We start from the raw sequence: 19,867 nt of genomic DNA on the forward strand, positions 1-19,867 counted from the left end.
AGCACGCATGAGCTGGGGGGGAGAGACAGAGGGAGAGGGACAAGCAGACTCCCCCGGGATCTTGACCTGAGCTGAAGGCCGATGCTTAACAACTGAGCCACCCAGGCGCCCCTAGGTTTTAAATTTGGGAAATGAAATACCAAGGCTCAGTTCAACCCCAGCCTCACAGTGATTTTTGGTATTTCATAAGGGTACGAGTTAGAAGCATATTTAGTACAGAATACCAACATGTATTTTAGAATCTTGCAGAATGCTCTATTTGCAGGTTCTAAGCTCTTTAAATATTGATTAGCAGTGGTATGACTCTGTGGGTTGTTACACCTTGTTTTCAGGGTGTGTATTTATTTATTTATTTATTTAAAGATTTTATTTATTTATTTGAGAGAGAGAATGAGATAGAGAGCATGAGCTCACCCATGAGCATGAGAGGGGGGAGGGTCAGAGAGAGAGGCAGACTCCCCGCTGAGCAGGGAGCCCGACGTGGGACTCGATCCCGGGACTCCAGGATCATGACCCGAGCCGAAGGCAGTCGCTTAACCAACTGAGCCACCCAGGCGCCCTCAGGGTGTGTATTTATTATCATTCTTCTTTTCTAATACAAACTAAGGTGCTCTAAATGAGGATTCTATTTCATTGGTAGTCCTGGAATCATATGGAGTATTTGTCTTCATGTAGTTACGCCTACAAATTTTCCTGTATTATTTCCCATTTCTTTATATTCTCCTCCTAACTCGGGGTTCTGGCTCAGTGGTAATCATTGTAAACATATTAAAATACTTCTATTGTATTCACACACAAATGAAGGGAGAAAACAGACTAGGTTTTGAAGACCAGTAGGTAGCAGCTTACTAGTCTTGTAACCTTGGGAAATGGTTATATTCTCACCTGTCTACTGCAGACCCATGTTGCCAGAGTTTCATATTTTAGTGGATTAACATTTTAGTAGAAGTATGGATGGAACTTGACAGATGATTTGCTGAAAGTTCTCCAGATATTTTCAGTTATAATGTAGAAGTTCTATCCTTAAAATTGTGTTAGGTCATAAAGTTTAAGGAACTACAAATCTAGAACTGTATAGTGCCATCTCATGCTAGTATAACCAACAGTCCAGTTTGTGCAAGTTAATGAATATTTGAAGTTTAGGGAAGTCTAAATAAAAAATACGTAGCAAAAAGACATGTTATCTTTCTCAATCTAACTTGTGTAATGACGTATGGAATGAAAAATGTTTGTCCAATGATATCCGATATTAGGGCCTCGTGCCTTCAAATTAGCCTCAGTTCTGGTTTCTGAAGACTTTTCTGGTTCGTAGATGAATTTTAGGTTCCATATGACCCCTGAATCTCTGAATTCGGTGTATTCCACCTATTTATTGGTTTCAGTAGGTACATTGAAGGCCAGCCACACTCAGCCTTGAATATTGGATTTTAAAACAAAAGTTCCTACGCTTTTAGAAAAAATCAATAAAATCATATTTTAGGGACCTACAATAAAACCTGGAAAAATGAAGATTCTTCACCTCATGTTAGGTGTTAAATGATTGCATCTTTTGAAAACTGTACCCTATTCAGTATGTTTATATAGATAATGCAGTTGAAAGCATTCAGTATAGAACCCAGTGTACCCCATGCTGAGTGACTAGCTAGCACAGTGCCCTCTGCATATAGGTGTTCAGTTAATGTTTAAGTGGAGGACTGGCCCCCCAAATCTTTCCTGCCCCTCCAGGCTACCTAGAATTCCAGCTACTGGACAGTATAGTCTTTTGGTCTCTCATAGAAAGTAAAGATTCTCACACAGTGAGTGTGGGCTGGTGAGAAAAGGCCTTCTGGACCCCTGCCCAAGGAGGCCACCTTCCCTGGGGAAGGCTTCTCCAGGTCACTGAGCTTCCTGGGTAGGGAAGGGGCCTCCAAAAGGGAGATGAGATTGGCTCAGCTATCAGTCACAGTTCTGATATGTAGAATTTATGTGGTTTTTCTTTCGAAGAAGTCCTTTATGATACTTGTTCTCATCCTCTGCCCTGTATAATGCTAGTTCCTGGTGACATTATTATAATAACTTCTTTAACTTTTTGGTGACTCAGGCTTCAGGGGACTCATTGATCTACTTGTCCTCTTGATGTTAGAGTCCAAAAGACTTTTTTTTTTAAATCATGAATGGGAAGTGAGATGTACCTAAAGTGACCATAGGAATATTTGGGAAGGTTTAGTTTGAGTAACAGCTAGTTGTTTAACAAGGGCTTTGGGGGGTGGTTAAAAGTAGAGATTCTGTAGTCTGTGGGCCTGGCTTTGAATCTTGGCAGCATCCCACATACTAGCCCTGAGACCCTGGGCTTGAACTTCTCAGTGCTTCCTCTGTCGAGTGGGGATAATGATAGATAGCACCTAGTTCACAGGATTGCATAGTACTTAAGCAGTGGCTGGGACAGACTAAGAGCACAGCTCACCCAGTGGGTGCAGATTACAAGGTGCCCTGCTGGTGTAGTCTGGTAGCTGTGTCCTGTAATTAAATGGGCGCCACGGCTGTTGAACCCCTTTCCTGCCCCCCAGAGGGGACCGCCAATTCTTTCCCATGCACCCTGAGTCCCCAGTGAGAGAGCAGTGATTTGTGTTAGGATTTGTGGTCTCCATATGCAGGCTTTGTTGTATTTGTTTGCTCCAAAGGCTTATTGCTGTGGCATTCAGAATGTGAAATAATAGTTAATGGGGACAAGAGGATTAATGGCAAAATTTAAAATCAGTTAGTGACTAATACCTTAGTGGCCTGTGCAGTCTGTATCTTGATATGCAGGGTGGCTATCCTATTAACATTTCTAAGCTGTTTAGAAATCGGCTGGATGCACATTCATTTTTCATCTCTGCTCTTCCATTCAGGAAATATCAGTAGGGTTTAATAATTCCTTGTCATTTCTGGAAAGATAAATCAGATTATAGATTATTAAGGGTTATTTTTCGTGTTGATGGTGGATAAACATTAAGAGGCATCCTTGCTGAATGGAGACTGACTTATCGATTATGATCACAGGATTAATGAGACCATTCAAATACTTCAATGCTCATGGATTCTTTTCTAGTGTTACTGTAGGTAGATCCAGGAATACTATTAACTATGATTATGTACTGATTATTGAGCACCTACTATCCCACATGAGCTTCCCAGAGGAGGTATTTTATAGTTGAGGAAATGCAGAGAGGTTGAACAACTGACCCAAGATGTTATGGGTTTCAACTCCCAAGCTCATTTTCTTACTTTCATACTTTGCAGATCAAGACTCTTGATACAATTGACTGCTAACAACAACAAAAAAAAGTTTTTTAGTAAAATCTAGCGTTCCATAGGAGTCTGATCTCTGTGGCAAATTTGGCATTTGAGTCCTAGAGTCCAATTTCGAGCTATGGGGGATTAAATTAAATAATGTATATAAAGTATGTGGGGGGACCTGCCACACGGTCAGTGCTTTATCTTCACCTTGGCCTCTAGCATTGGGTGGGGCACCTGTTGAACCTTTTGAAGTCTGCTGGAATATAGCAACCAAGAGAGCAAGCTGGAGTGTCAAATAGGCCTAGGTATGAATATGGCGCTCTCCAGCTTTGGGCTGTAGATCACGTTGGGGGGATTCTGGTTGCAAACAAGAGACCCTTATTTCTAATTGCCTTATACCAAAGGGAGTTTCTTAAGTCTAGAGGTAGAGCCTGTCCAGAACTGGCTGTTCCAGGTGATACATCTCTCGGCTCTGCTACACTTGATGTTAATCCATCTCTTAACTCCTAGCAAGAAGGCTGAAGGACTTCTGGTCATCCATATGCCGATGTGGCACTGTCCAAAGAAAGAAACCAGACTCTTTCTTCTGGGGGCCGTTTCCTACTAGAAGAGAACATTTTCCCAGAAGCCAGGCTTCTCTTGTGTTTCGGGAACTAGAGTTTGGTCAAATGCCCGTTTCTGAAATAATTGCTAACAAAGTGCAAATAACCTCCCCTTGAAGCACGTGGCTTTGTGGGGGAGGAATGGGTAACCGCACAGAACTGAGATCTCGTTAGACAGGAAGGAGGGAAAGGATGCTAATCTCCTCTGCAAGCCTCGATCTCCTTATGTGTCAATGAGGGAGGCTAACACTTAGCTCACGTGGTTGTCAAGTGAGACGGGCACCAAAGACCAGCATCAGAACAAGGGGTTACCATGCATTTGAAGGTGCAGGAGACCAGGGCCACACGTTCCAGCCTCTACTTAGGCTTATGTGCTGGAAGCTGTGCAATTTTAAGCAATCTTGGGCTCTCCTTTTTAATCGCTCAACGGCTGTCTTTTGAGAGGCTGCCATGTGGCGGGCATTGTGCTGGGAACCACACAGGACTTACCTGTGCTGTATGTGTATATGTGTGTGTGTACTATCAGCTAGGACTGTGTGTTTCATAGTGCATCGTATATGTTATCCACGGTGCTCACGACAGCACCTCAGAGCAGGTGTTTCCCCCGTTGAGGAAATGCACGTAGGAATGTTAAGTGAATGTTATCAAGTGCTGGTTGGGGTCAGAACTTACTGTTCTGAACGAGTCCTGCAGGTCAAAGACGGTTTGTCCCTTTCATTAATAGACATTGGAGATCCGTCTGCTTCCCTGGAGAGTTGGTGGCTAAAGTATCTAATGCATTTATAATCTTTAAAATCTGTGACTTCTCTGTTAATGTGAATTTATTATTATGGTTAGTGATAGACGAATAAAAGCACTGATTCGATGAAATCCCTTACCAGCTAATCTATGCTTTTGCTTACTTAAGACATTAAATTTAGTTTATGAAATGCATCAGAAGCAGAGTGATGTTTCTGAGGAAATCAGTCAATGTTAGAAATAACGATTTGATTAACTTTGTTTGGGTCACAAACATGCCATTTCTAACACAGGATACTTCCTAGGAATTAAGATCATAGGGAAAGATCCGATTTAAAAAGTGAGGGGCATCTCAAACATTCGGCTAATAGCACCGATATTTGATTTAGTCGCATGCACTGCCAGTTTGCCAAGAAGAAAAATCTCTTACTGTTTGCCTTATTAGATACATATTCAGAAGTCGAATTAGTAACTGGGTTCTTATCTGTTTCTGGATTTAAAGCACACTTAAAGCATCTGTGTGAGTTAACAAGAAAGGAGATGTTTTTATCTCTTTATCCAGTGTCTCACTGAAGTGACATTTTCTGGGTGGTGGTCAGCACACACATGTTCTGTTTTTTTGTTTTGTTTTGTCCCCCTCTCCCCACACCGCCCCATGCCAGAGGGTCACCTCGGGGGAATGGTGTGTTGACGTTTTCCATTTTGTTAATGGTATCATAGTCATTTTTCCTTCCTTTTTTTTTTTTTAAAAAAAAGTGAATTCAGAGCAGGTAGAACGTGCCAGAGCAGACAGGGCCCTCTGGGTGGTAGTAAGGAAGATGGGTTTATTCTAAGAGGCTGGGAAACCATTGGAGAGTTTTAAGATTTTTATATTTATTCGCCGGGGAGAGAGCATGTGCATGTGCACAAGCAGGCAGAGGGGCAAAGAGAGAGGGAGAAACAGACTCACTGCTGAGCAAGAAGCCCGATACAGGACTCAGTCCCAGAGGATCATGACCTGAGCTGAAGGCAGATGCTTAACTGACTGTGCCACCCAGGCATCCCGGTATCATAGTCTTTCAATGGAATGGTGACCCTACTTTTTTTTCTTTTTTTTTGGAAAACACACATTTGGAAAGTTAAGGAATAGCTTCGTCCAGAGCAGATGGTGTGCGAGGTGTGAGAATAACCGTTGGCAGGTACTATGGAGAGAAGCCAGTGGGCTTCGGGAGGACTTGTGTGCCTGTTTTATCCTTGGAATAGTGCATTTGTGTGATGTTTTGTATCCTCTTTCAGACATATGAAAATGGAGGCTGGGGGCCAGTGTTGGGGATATGTTGGTGCATAATAAGTTGGTGCATAATAAATGGGCCAGAGAGACGCTCTCCATGTTGTATCTTCAAACATAGTCTAAACGTCTTGTGTTGGGCCAGCCAGAGTCCTGTCTTTTTGCTGTTCCTATCCTCTCTTTCCTCGGATTTTTGCTCGGATACTGGAAAGAAACATCTCTCCTCTTCTTTGAGGTTTTCAGTCTATTTTTAAGGTTTTGAGAATACCTGTGATGTAGGTAGATGCAAGCTGGGGAAAAAAAATTTAATAGTCCAGTAGCAATGGCATTTTCCAACCCCGAACTCATGTTTCTTCTTCGTATTATTATTTTAAGGGTAAATGCGAGAGCCGGCTTGCCCTAAGCTAATTCAGACACACTGTGCTTTTCTAAAAATGAGGTTCTTCCCCAAGCTTCCATCTGAGCAGTGGTTCTGGTGCCTGCTGGTAGAGCAACTTGACCCCTAAAGATTACGTGTGGCCTGAACACCAGTGCTGGTGACTCTGTTGGGGCCAATTACCGGTGCTCTGGATGTCGCTGTGATCGGCAGGGAGGCCCTTGTGTTCCTCAGGTAAGACAGAACGTCAGTTTCAGTTACTAATGAGATGAAAGGTCTCTGACAACTCAGTTAGCATTTTAGCCGTAGGCATATTTGGTCAGCTAAGATGCACTCTGGTGTATCAAATAACAAAATTTTCTTTTTTCCTATTTTTTTTTTTTTAAAGTACATGGTAGAGGGAGAGAAGTAACTGAGCAGAAAGGATGCATAGGTTTTCTGCCATCACCCAGAAACATTTGACCACAACTTAGGTTGGCCTCAGTCATTTGATCATCAGGCAGATGCATTGCACATCCAGAATCTGGAGACCAGGTGATGAGCAATTACTGACATGAAGAACAACAACAAACACAAAGATCTTTGGTGTATGTGCCAAATGGTGTATGCTTAGGGAGTTTCCTTTTCTTGTGAGGCAAAATTGCTTTTTCAGATGACCATGCCCACGGTGGGCCAACTGACTCATTTTCCTACAATTTGTCCATTATAGTTCGTTCATCATTCTTGGTGATGTAGACATGAACTCATAAAACAGAATCTAACCTAGCATGGATGAGTACTTCCTTTTAAGTCTTATCTTGTGGGACAAGATAATGATAGTATAAATGAGAAAAATGATAATCTTTGTAGTGATACTAAAATGTACTCAGTTTATTATGTCCAGGCACTGTTCTGAAGTCTTTACATATACTAATAAGCCTATGAGTTACTATGATTATCCCCATTTTACAGGTGAGGAAACTGAGACGCAGCAAAGTTAAGAATTTTACCCAAACTTACAGTCGACAGAGAGGGTTTCAAACATTGCATCCTAGTTTTTAAAAGTTTTTTTTTTTCTTTTTCTAAGATTTTATTTGTCAGAGAGAAAGCGCACAAGCTGGGGGAGTGGCAGGCAGAGGGAGAAGCAGGCTCCCCGCTGAGCAAGGAGCCCGATATGGGACTCTGTCCCAGGACCCTGGGATCATGACCCAAGCCAAAGGCAGACATGTTAACCGACTGAACCACCCAGGTCTCCCTAAAATAGTTTTTATTTAGAAAGAGTGAGCAGGGGAAGGGACAGAGGGAGAATCTCCAACAGACTGCCCACTGGGCATGGAGCCCAACGTGGGGCTCAATTTCACAACCCTGAGATCATGACCTGACCTGAAACCAAGAGTTGGACACTTAACTGAGCCACCCAGGTGCCCCTTGCTTCCCAGTTTTAGATTCTCTATTCTTAATGACTGGACTGTGTTTCCAAAGATTAGATTTTGTTTGAATCTTCTTGGGAGCTGGTAGTATCTCATTCTTAGCAGGCCCAGCCAGTTGCATCCATTTTCTTGCTTGGGTTCTGAAGAACATGGGAAATAAAAGAGTAGAGCAAGTGAGAGATTATGACTCATGTTTATTACCGATTGGATGGCCCATTCTTCCTGTGGACAGTGTGTTTCTAATAGGAGGAAAGGGCGGAGCTGAGCCCAGCATGCCTACTTATTCCCCCATTTACCAATCTGCTAGGTTAAGCCATGTCCTGGGGGTGCAGAGGAGGAAGGGACACAGAGAGACCTGAGAGAATCCTTCCTAATGGAAACCAGGGATGGGGAAAAGGGGCTGCCTTCTCACTTCAGAGTTAGGAGTTCATCAAGTCTGGAATCTAGCTAAAAGTTAACAATCCTGTTAGAGGGGTTGCCATGATATTCAGTAATTCTTGTGTGGTTTGGCGGAAAAATCGCATGATGGTATAAATATAGTTGGAATCCTCCTGAGTTTGTATTAAATTGCTGCATATTTCACCTCTCCCTGATTTCTGGAAACTACAAGTGGATCCCTCTGGACCTATGTACTTTTGTTTCTTTTCTCTGTCCTTGAAGTGCTTTTGTCTTTTCCCTTCTGTTTTCAAAGCCATTGCTTACCTGTTTTTCTTACTGACAATGTGACCACTTCTTACGCTTTAGAAGGCATGATTGTGTTAGTGAATATTTTGTGATATAAATCGTAATTCTGTTCATTTAGAAAAGCACCTCAGATCTCAAAGAAGTATGGAGAGCTCAGCAACAGTATCTAAATAGATTGTTGTGAGAGATAACTTAGTAGATCTTTAGACTTTACCTTATTGTAATAACCATTTAGGAGTGTTTAAAACTCCAGGGTTGGGGCGCCTGAGTGGCTCAGTCGGTTAAGTGTCTGCCTTCAGCTATGGTCATGATCCCACAGTCCTGGGATTGAGCCCCGCATTGGGCTTTCCACTCAGCAGGGAGTCTGCTTCTCCCTCTCCCCCTCCCCCGACTTATGCTTGTGCTCTCTCTCCCTCTCTCTCTCTCTCTCTCTCCCTCCCTCTCTGAAATAATAAAAATTAAAAAAAAATTCCAATGCTACTTTGCAGTATAGACCAGAAGGAATTAGTGGTGAAATTTGTGGTTCTTTTTTAAAGATTTTATTTATTTGAGAGAGAGAGAGCACAAGCAGGGGGAGCAGCAGAGGGAGAGCGAGAAGCAGGCTCCCCACCGAGCAGAGAGCCCAATGTGGGGCTCAATCCCAGGACCCTGAGATCATGACCTGAACTAAAGGCAGACGCTTCACGGACTGAACCACCCATGTGCCCCGAAATTTGTGGTTCTTAAGAGTGGCAGGACAGTGTAGGAGGCCAGATGCTCATTTGTAGGGTGCCCTCTGGAATAGAGTGGGGGAAGCATGTAGGTCACATACTGTTTAATAATAATTATGTGTAAATGGTAAAGATGTGTGCTGTCCAAAAGTTATAGAAAATGTTTTCTAAAACACATTAAACGTTCTCTTCCTTTTCATGGTTTTCGAATGATCTTTGGCGTAGAGCTTGAAGGAGAAGCCTTCAGTGCCGTGAAGGAAGTGGGGGCGGGGAGAAAGAACCATGTCAGGTAACATGTATTACATTTGACAGTGTGCCTCGGACTGTGCTAGTCACTTTAATCACTGCTCCGGAGGTCTTAACCATTCTACAGATGCAGAATCTCGGGTTTTCAGTAGTGAAGCTAGTTCCCCGTGGTCGTGCAGGTGATGGGGGGTAAAGCTGTGCCCCAGGCTTGGGTGTGAACACGCCAGGACATCCTCAAGCGTGTTGAATGTGCTTGTATCCTTGTGCTCCCGCATGCAGGGCTCAGCATGCTTGCCTGGCGCTAGGGAGGTGGCATTTTATGCCAAATAGTTAACTTCATAAGATTCCTATGCTCAAGAGGTTTTTGTTCTCACTTGGTGCTCAAAACACAGTGAAGTAAAACCCAGAAGGCTTTGGACTGAAGTAGCCCAGTGCACCGTGGTGGGTTCTAGACGTAGCGAGATCCCCCACCAGCCCTGCCTCTGCTCCTGGGCAGGTGAAGACCTTGTGGGGTGTTGTAGAGAAGAGTTGCCCCCCAGCACCATCCCTGTTGGCTCCTGTAGAAAAACACTAGCCTAGGAAGACAGTCTTCCTTGTTTTTAATTTTTTTTGTTTTTGTCTTTGGAACTCTGCCTTCTGCCTGGACACTGCCATCTAGATACCTTCTTTATGTCGTCGTATCTTGAAAGGTGACTAAAATGTTGAACTATTACATTACCCTAAGGAAAATAACTAAAATTAATCATGAAAAGCAACTATCTTTTATTTATACTGGAGGAAACACTGAGTGGGGAAAAAAACTTAAATTGCGGCTAACATAAATAGAGAGGGCAGATGTTCCCCTAGTGAGCGTTCTAATACTTTTAAAAATAAATATTTCTAATATTATCCCTAAGGCTATTTGATTTATTTAAAAGAGAATGTTGACTTTAATCTCTCTTCTACATGTGAGTTATAGGAGTTTTCAGACTTGTTACCAAGTCCTTTAATGCTAAATAGCTTTAGAAAAAAGAAGAACAGTCAACAATCACTTGAAATGAATAATAAGTTCTCTCAACATTATGCTAATTTTTTTCCCAAATGGAGGTATTTTAAGGAATCGTCCTTGACAGTAGAGACATAATTCAGTTTTTAAAAAACATGTTTATCTGGAAACCAACTATAGATTTAGTTCTGCCCCTCATAGATGGCTTAATAGAAGTCAGTTGTATACTGGGATGTTTTCATTTTTTAAGATGGTAATCCTAAAACTGTGACTAGTTGTAATTTGAAGTATACTTTTCCTTATATACAAGTTAAATCTGTGGTAATTTTAAGAAGAGCACGATTTTAGCATAATAAATGAGGATCATTAGATTTGTTTATGTAGCTGATTGTTTTGTCTATGAGCAGCTTTATATCATGAAAATCAAAGAACTGGATATTTTTATTTTTTGCATCATTTTTTCCTGTTTATTTTTTAAGCCGGTTAAATGCCTTGCTGAACAGAGGGGTGTAAAGTGAATTAGAGCTTCTTAAAACTTCGTCGACGTAGGCCCTGAATCAAGACCCGTGGTTTGTAATAGCTGTTGGTTTCAAACAGGAGCCGAGAGTGATGTGTTTCTGTGGTCTGTTAGCCATTCAGCACCACGGTGGGAATGGCTTGTTCAATTGGAAGAACATAGTTTATGGGGGAAAAGAAGACAAAAAACAAAAGCTTTGTCAGCGAATGTAGTTCATGTTGATTAGATGTATGTGAATCTATAATGGAGAGCCCAGTTTTAGCATTAGCTGCACATACGGTTTATTAAAATACTTACACCTTTCCTGTATTTTGTTTTACCCACATAAATTCCCTTCTAAGCCAAAACTTGGTTAATCTCTCCATGACATAATACATGGTTATGAATACAGAAGATGCTTTTTCATGTTCCCCAGTGAAGGGAGATGTGTATGGCATTAGACTTTGTAGTCAGGCACTCTGGACCTGACTGCCTTATTAGGAGGCTTAGGTCCACAACTCCGCAGTCATGGCCTAAGTAGGTCATTGTGTGTTGTCAAGCCTTTTCCACCTCTCCACGCCCTCCCACCCAATCCTACTCTACTTTGGTTTTTAAAGAAGTCACCATGAGTACTGATTTTCTTTGCCGTGGATCAGGGTGGTGATAGACAAATCACTTAGCATCTCTGGGCCTCACATGGGCTTTTTCTCTGAGGTGGTAAGGAGGCCTGTTTTCCCCCATTAGGTGCCAAATAAGATGAGGTCTTTTCACTACTGACCCAGTGTTCTATAGCTCATTTCTAATTAACGTTTTTCTAATTTTAGATAGCAACTTCTGTGGTCTACATGATGTCTTACCCTTTGGGATGCTATAACAAAATACCACAGACCGGGTGGCTTTAAGCCACACAATTTATTGCTCACAGTTCTGGGAGGCTGGAAGTCTGAGGTTAGGGTGCCAGCATGGTTGGGTGGGGGCTGTCTTCTGGGTCACAGACTTCTCACTCTGTCCTCACATGGTAGAAGGGCTAGGGAGCCTTGTGGGGTCTCTTACAAGGATAATAATCCCATTCATGAGGGCTTCATGTTCATGACCTAAGCACCTCCCAAAGGCCCCACGTTCCAACACCATCACTTGGGCATTAGGATTCCAACATGTGAATTTTGGGGGGACTCAAGCATTTAGACCATACCACATTAGAAAATGTGAACAGAGGAGAGAAAGTTGTGGATGCTAGAGGGATAGGAAATTATGCTTTAATGTACTTCAGTACTGAAGACATTTTTGTTGACTGCATCGTCCACAGGATGTTTTGGATACCATACATAACTGATATTTTTATCAGCTTCGCATAGTAGGGTAGGATATTGGAGGAGAAATCTGGGAAGGCTACGGGGAAAGAATGTGAAGATTAAAGAAACACCAGTTTGTAGTTAGGGCATATTTGTTAAGAGGAAATACCCTGTGATAATTCCTATATTCCCATGAAAATTGTAAATTACTGTTTGGTAAGGGACTCCAATTCATTTCAATGCCCCAGAAGTTTTTAATTCTCTGAGAACACATGACTGAATTGGAACTTAGACTGTTTTTAGAGGCTCACAGATTGCTTTATCCATCTTGAAATTCCTTCTTGTGCAACCTTAAATCCATCGGTTGAACAGAATTTTTTGTTTTGGAGAGAGAAGTTTATGGTATAAGTGATCATTTTAGGTATTTAGGTAGCTTTTTCTCTTGGTCTTACCCAGTAATTTGTTATTAGTTATTAATGGACCCCTTTTTGGGTGATTTTTCATACTCTATTTCCATTGGGTGAATTTCTGATTAAGGTTCACTGTATTTTTATGCATGTATCATGGCTAGAACATGCATCATTCAAGTGTAATGGTTATTAGTCTTGCCATTCCCAGCTTGGTGGTCTTTTTATTTTTGTTGTTGTTTATACATTCCTTGGAGTGTTCCTTAGGAAGGATATGCCCTTTTTAATGTAACTTGTTTAGAAATTCTACAAATCAAAGCTTCCATTTAAGTACAGCTCTCCTAACTGTTAATAATACCAACTGTAGGAATGTATGTTGGTAAGCATGTTATCTTCCAATCAGAGAATTGGGTATTCAACTCTTTCTAAGGTATTAGAAATGCTCTACATGTTCCGTAGACCTTTGCTTTACTCCTCTAGCTAGAACCCTGGGTCATATATCCTACTGGACAGTTCCGTGTGGTTCTCCCACTTAGATAATTACCAGCAAAGTACCAAAAGATGAAAAACTGTCTAAAGTTTCTTTTAGAAGAAGTTCCAGGTAAACTGTCTGACATTTGTAGGAACAATAGCTTTCTGCTCCTGCCTTCAAGATCTCCGGAGACTTCTCAGCTCCTAGGAGGAAGATGCTCCCATCTACTGAAAATTTGCCTTGCCTTCTTTTAACAGGAAGACCTACCTCCTGCCCTCTGATGAAGCTGATCCTATAATCTCCATCCAAAGTCCTTGCTTTTTTTCAAGACATTAAATAACCCCAGCCCTACCAGCTACAGCAAACAAATAATTTAAATTGAAAAAAACATGGCGCCCATTTTTTCTTAATCGATTGTGATGGGTTACACTCCAATTCTGTTTTTGCCAGTTTTGTTATGTTGTATGCAGAAGTTTTGGTGTTAATTCTTTATTTGAATTACTTTATAAATTATTACATTTGCCGAGAGAGGCAGAGTCATGAATTTAGTCAGTAAAAGTTTATTGTGGACATACAAGATAGTGGGCCTACCGGTCAGTACTACACATTCATACATGAAATACTAAGTAACTGACTTCAGGAACCTCATAAGGAATGCACTTAGTGTGCATTTTCCTTGATTAGAGCCACTGACATTTTTTCTAGAACATCCTGAAGTAAACTTAACCTTAGAGTAAAACCCTTTTTCAACAAGAATCAAGTATCCTCCCTGTTTCTGTGCCTTTTCTTCTAAAGATACAACTTCTTATATAATAAGGTTGTGGAATTGGATGGAACCCTCAAAGTGAACCCTTGAACCTTCCCATGTCACTCCCACACATCGTTCATAAACCCTTTGGCTATGTCTAGACAGAATTCACAATACTTCCCAGGAGGTAGTTTTGGCTATTAGTAAATTGTGGTATTTAATTCCTTCATGAGTTCCTTCCCACACAGAGCCTATGAAATATTCAGAAGTTTACATCTGAAGTATCTGTTCAGTGGGAATTGGCTTGTCATCAAATCTCAGGTGTTAAAAAACATTCTTACATGCTCTATATTGGAATGATCACAAATTTCTTAACTGTGGGGATGAATTAAAATATGTAAATTGAAAGTTGTAAACATACTCATGATTATAAATTAATTTTTTTTTTTGCTGTGAATATTAAGCAGGTGGTAGATTCATGGTTAATATTCTAGGAAATAGAAAACATTTCTAGATAGCCTAATCTTGTTAGATGTATAGAAGTAGAGAATACTTTTTTCAGTCTTTTTTTTTTTTTTTCCATTCAGTAACATTTAGTGGTACCTACTAATTTCTAGACATTGCAATAAATGTAGGGGACTCACAGATGATGTGGTCCCCAGAAACTCACAATTTTGTGATTTTTTTTTTTAATGGTCAAAAATCTAATTTTTCCTTTTTCTTTTTTAAAAAAGATTTAGAGAGAGCACATGTGTGCTCTTGTGCATATGAGTGGGGGAAGAGGTGGGGGGGGGGGCAGAATCCCAAGCAGACTGTGCGCTGAGCATGGAGCCTGATGCAGGGCTCAATCTTAGGACTCTGAGATCTTGACCTGAGCCAAAACCAAGAGTCAGATGCTCAACCGACTGAACCACCCAGATACCCTAAAATCTAGTTAATTTTTTAAAAAGCTTATGGATACTGTGAAAACTGTGTCCTCTACTCTTAATGATTTAGGTGCTTAAAAGCACTAATGTAGCCCTCTTTGGAATTTGGGGTCTTTGAAGAGTCTTGATTCAGTAGCCCAGGCATCCTTTCCAAAATTCTGACTAAATGTTAAAAAGATTAGGTTTTCCTATTTGATCTCTTGACTCCAGTCCATATGCATTGACTTTTACGTTTTGTATAGTATATTTATGAAAAGTAGAAAAAAATGATTCTAGAGGGCTGTCCTTTAAACAAGAGGTGTTTTTGTACTTTTAGCCAAAGGCCCATCTCAATTTGGGAAGGTCCCAGTACTGTCTGAGCCTTCCTGACTTGTCTTCTCCTGGTCATTGATGCACAGTTGTTCTTGAAATCAGGAGTGGGTATTCAGCTAGTAAGGTCAATGAGGATCCATATCACTTCTGGTCTCCTTATCAATCAGATTCTTTATCATGATTGGTTTTATGGTTTCTATAAATTGCAGAGCTGCTTCTCAAAATGGTTTCTGGATATTAACACCAATTCATCTGAATTCATGGCACAGTTCCTCTTTACTAACAAGCAAAGTGGAGATTGTGAACTATTTATTGCCTAGTTGATCAAACATTTGAAAAAGTTTGGGTTTGACTACTGCAATTGCAACGTTGATTTGCTCCCCAAGCATGTATGAAGATCCCAAAGCTATGATCATTCATATCATCTAAGTAACAAGGGGTCTAAGAGAAGGATAGATCATTGAGATGCTTTACCATCATCCCTTAAGGCTAGACACCATGGTCGTTAAAATAGTTTTTAGAGCAAAGGGTAAGGTACAGATGTGCCATGATTTAAACAGACAAATGCTAACTTCTACATGTCACGTGTATGTATATTTGAGGAAAGCATGAGAAGGAAGCCTTGGTGTTTATCACATACTTACCTTTATCCCAGTGTTGTTTTGCATTATGAGTAGGACTTTCCCAAGCCTATATTCATTCTAGCATATTCTGAGAGTATATGGGGAGTCCATGTACACAAATTTCTCTTCCCCTCCATAGTGTTCTATCATCCATCAATTTTTCAAAATAACAGTAAAATACCAAAAACCTGGTTTACAAATTGGAAAGGTTTATTTCTAATGACCAATTGATGGCTTTCATTAGCTCTGATACAAGGAGGAAAAGGAAGGGTGTAACTTCCGTGTTTCAGACACTTAGTGGTTCCCATATTAGTTCCCATATTACCTCCCATTAACCTGTAGTGATTATTGTGAGATAGGAGGTCAGTGAATAGCATTGAAATTTTGTATTGGATTCTTTTTATTTGCATCTTTATTATTATTTTTTTTTTTCTTGGCAAGTACCAGGAAAGAATTAGGAATTTAGGAAAAAATGCACATGGGGCACGTATTTAAAGAGCTAGAACAGAGTCTAAGGAACCAAGCTAGAGTTAGGGGATGAACATTGACATAGTAAAAGCCTTAGGTATCCACAAATTTGTTCTGTTACTTTATTTTGTAGAGGAGGAAATTTAGGTCTAGGAAAATTAAATGGTTTATCCAAGATGATAAAGATGGTTACTGGTTTAAAAAAAAAAAGCTTATCTGAAGTTCTTTGTTAGAATTAAGAATAAGTAACAAAAAGTCCTGAAGATAGCAGGCCGTAAACTCCTTATCCTTAGAGCAGTAAACTAGAGAAAAAGAAGTTACATTGAACTTAGTATAGAAGCGTTTGATAGTCGAAGCTTTTCCTAATGGCATGTGGTACTTTGAGATATTGCAAGAGAAAATGTTTTTAGTATGGTCCCTTCCTGAAGGGTCGGGGCGGGGCGGGGGGATGATTGGAGGCCATGTCAGTATCCTTTAATTATTTACTGTGGTGTGCTAGGAGGAGCCCATAGTTCAGAGAAGGAAAATACCAATCTTCGGATAATGGGAATCCTAACCTCTCCCTTGGTCCCTTGGTCTTGGCCTCCTTCTCAACTGTGAGGGTCCATGATGAGGTCCGTGGAACCACCTGCCAGATGAGCTGTTCTGGAGTTCTGTTGTTTTGATCTGTAGCTGCCGGGTATGTCCAGGTAGTAGACTTGCTATTCACCTCAGGTCTAGACTAGAGTTGCAGTTGACCTTTGCAGTTATTGGTTTGACTTTGTCTTGAATTGAATAATGACCTATTCTCTAGCATATTTATTAGCATTTGGAAGTTGAGTGTGAAAAACCACAGAAAGGGGTACTAAGCCAATTAGGGTGATTTGGGAGCATCCAGATGAATGATCCTGCTACCTGAATCAACATCAGCGCTCTTCCCAATCAGACTTTCTTCTTGCCTTCTCTTTTCAGTAGACACTTAAAAATACGAAAGTGTAAAAGACAGATATTTCCTCTATGTGGAAATATGTATATTTTTGCTATTGTTTTCCTTTGGAAAAATGCTTTTGAACCCATGCAATTGGGGGGTCCCCAGCTTTTGACAGTCATACTGCAGTGCACTTGAAGAAGGATCTTAATGTTTCCTTCTTAGCAGTTGCTGCACTATGGAGTGTATATACCAAGAAAAGATCTCCTTTTTTTCATCAGGAATTTACTCTGCAAGGTTGCAAAGACTCTGAGGAATAATTAAGATTTAAATATCCCCAGCAGGGAGGGAAGGAGCTTGGATAAAAGAATATCTTTCCCTTTCTCTTTTAGGATTTGGTCATGAGAAGAGATCATTTGGCTTGCTCATTAAGACTGCCATTAATGCTTAAGCACAAAAGAAAGTCACATGCTTTTGCCAGATATATTTGTTTTCATCTGGTGTTTAATTCTCTGGTATCACCAAGTCATTGAATTCTAGATTTTTTTTTTTTTCCAAAACTAGTAGTTCTCCTGCTGGTAGGTCACCATTCATGTTATTATGAAGCATAAAGGGATTAAGAAAATATATAACACAGATTCTTGCAGAGGAGCAGTGACCTTATGGAAATCAATTCACTCCAAGGCCCCCATGGACTTTTCCTGCAGAAAGTGACCTCCTTTCAGTGAAGAGGTTTTTTGAATTTCTGATGTTGCCAATGCTGTAATGATTTACTCAAGTTACTGGTGGAACTCTTTGGGATGTGCAGAAACCCAACTCATACTGGTTTAAGGCAAAATAAAGGAGGGGTGTGTTACTGACTCATGTGATTGAAAGGGCCAGGGAAGGTCTCAGTTCATGCATGGCCAATTCCAGGGATCCAAATGATGCCATTATGACTGGTCCCCTTGGTTCTTGGTTATGCTTTCCTCAGCGTTGGCTTCCGATGCAGATGGGTTTTTCCTCTGACACGGCTAGATGGTCACAGGCAGCTCCAGGCCCACATTCTACTACCTTTGAAACTGGGAGAAAGAGAGAGCTTCACCTTCCTAGTAGTTCCATTGCTGGGATTGAGTCTCATCGCACCAACTTGGGTCATGTCACCAGGATGGAAACTACTGGTCACAAGTGTGCCCCACAGAGGAGTGGGAGTGCATGATCTATTTTACTCAAATCACTTAGACTGAGAGTCTGAGAGGTGAAGCTCGTTCCGAAGAGGAATATCAACGTATCTCACCAGAAGGGGCAGCAACTAGTGGGCTATCCAAACAACAGACTGCCGCTCCCTTCTCCTTTAAATGTTCCTGTCCATTTGTATTTATGCACAAGGTGGTATTTCAAAATTTAGAAAAAGAACATTTCCACGTTTAGTGCTTCTGGTCCAATCCCATAGTTCAAGTGGGGGCTCCCTCCTTGAAAATCATTTATAGTGAAGCTTTTAAGGTATGTTTATCTCCTAAAAACAAAACAGAAAATGAGGGATTGTTTTATTTTAAACATAATTTTTAATAATTTGTTGTTTTTATGTTTTATTAGTACTCATTAAAGGTAATTAATGTGTGTACTATGATTGGCCCCTTTAGATATCCCTTTGTTTCTGTTGGAATGCCTCTCTGAACTCTGGAGCTTGGGCAGGGCACCCCTCACCATTCACTGAGTAGCCCCGTGAGACAATTTCTACATAGGCTTTGAAAGGCAAACATGCACCTGTTAATGTGGAAATAAAATTCAACTCTCTTTCCATATTGGCCAGGATCATGGAACAGTAAGGATATAGGGTTGGTTAGCACATGCAGGGGAAAGTATATTTCCATTAAAACATAAATAGATGGAGGCCACATATGTGTCAAAACAAGACTTCTACGAATTGAAGTTCAGGTTTGATGTCAATTGAGTTTTAAATACTGTATCAGAGTGGGAGGGAAACCTCAACCAAGAGAGTTTTGAGAAAACGCAGTGCTGAGTGTGAAGATAAATCCACTAATTCTGAATTGGGAAAGCTCTGTTCTCTCTCTTCATGGAATCTCAACAGGTTTGTCCAACAGCTGTTGAACATTTGCTTTCGTGGTAGAAGCAGCTTTAATTGGAAGTCAGATGACACCCTGAGTGTTTTAGTCTGTTTTCTTTCTTTGCCCTGCTGTTCTGTCACTCTGGATGACCACCATCTGTGCGAGCAGCATTACTGAATTATCTGGAGCTTGTCAGTGCCATTCGTTTTCAGGCAGTTATGTTCACTTTCTGCACACCAGTGTTGTTTATGAAATACTGGAATCCTCAAGTATAACATGAACAGTTTGTACTCACTTTGAAAGTAATGGAAACTCCGTCCCCTTTCATGTTTTTTTGGCTTGGTTATTTATGGCTTTTGTCTTCTTACTATATTAGATTTGGTTTTTGCTCAGAAATAGGATTACACGTGATAATTTTTACTTTTTTAAATTTGTTTTTAATGGTTTCCATGGCTTTTAAAAATTTTGTGGGTTTTTTTTTGTGTGGGGTGTTTTTGTTTTTGTATGTATGTATGTATGTATTATTTTTGTTTACACGATTTAATGACCACTGGCTTAATTTGGTAGTTCAGCCAAGCAATGGAGAATTTGAAATACTCGATTACCAATTTTAGTGGGCGGTGGATAAAACTTTTTGTCCTCATGACAACCTTATTTCTTGTGATCCTGTATATTATTTTGCAAGTGATTCTTCGTCCTAATTGAAAGACCTCTTTTGAATTTTATTTTGTTGAGGACTGGCCCTTGTGTAAATGTTGCCTTTACCTACTTTTAATTTGAAAGAAAATCTTTAAGTGATTCACAGTTTATCACAAACAGTTTGACAATAAGTTTTTTCTGATTTTTTTTTTTTTTTTTCTGTGAGATTGTGTGAGAGGAAGGGAAAGGACAAA

At 40.5% G+C, this 19,867-nt stretch overlaps 1 protein-coding gene and 1 non-coding gene across 2 annotated transcripts in view; both read left to right on the plus strand.

Annotated features, from left to right (window-relative positions):
* RYR2 (ryanodine receptor 2) overlaps nt 1-19,867 on the plus strand; it is a 725,313-nt gene that overhangs the window by 139,204 nt on the left and 566,242 nt on the right. The gene's annotated exons all lie outside the window — the stretch shown is intronic.
* On the plus strand, nt 10,822-10,954 carry LOC118013042. Its single transcript, XR_004679915.1, has one exon. It is a non-coding gene; the product is annotated as a small nucleolar RNA SNORA2/SNORA34 family (small nucleolar RNA).

This window comes from Mirounga leonina, unplaced genomic scaffold (genome assembly GCF_011800145.1).
Source record: "Mirounga leonina isolate KUSES-001 unplaced genomic scaffold, KU_Mleo_1.0 Mir_152, whole genome shotgun sequence".
NCBI classification, from domain to species: domain Eukaryota; kingdom Metazoa; phylum Chordata; class Mammalia; order Carnivora; family Phocidae; genus Mirounga; species Mirounga leonina.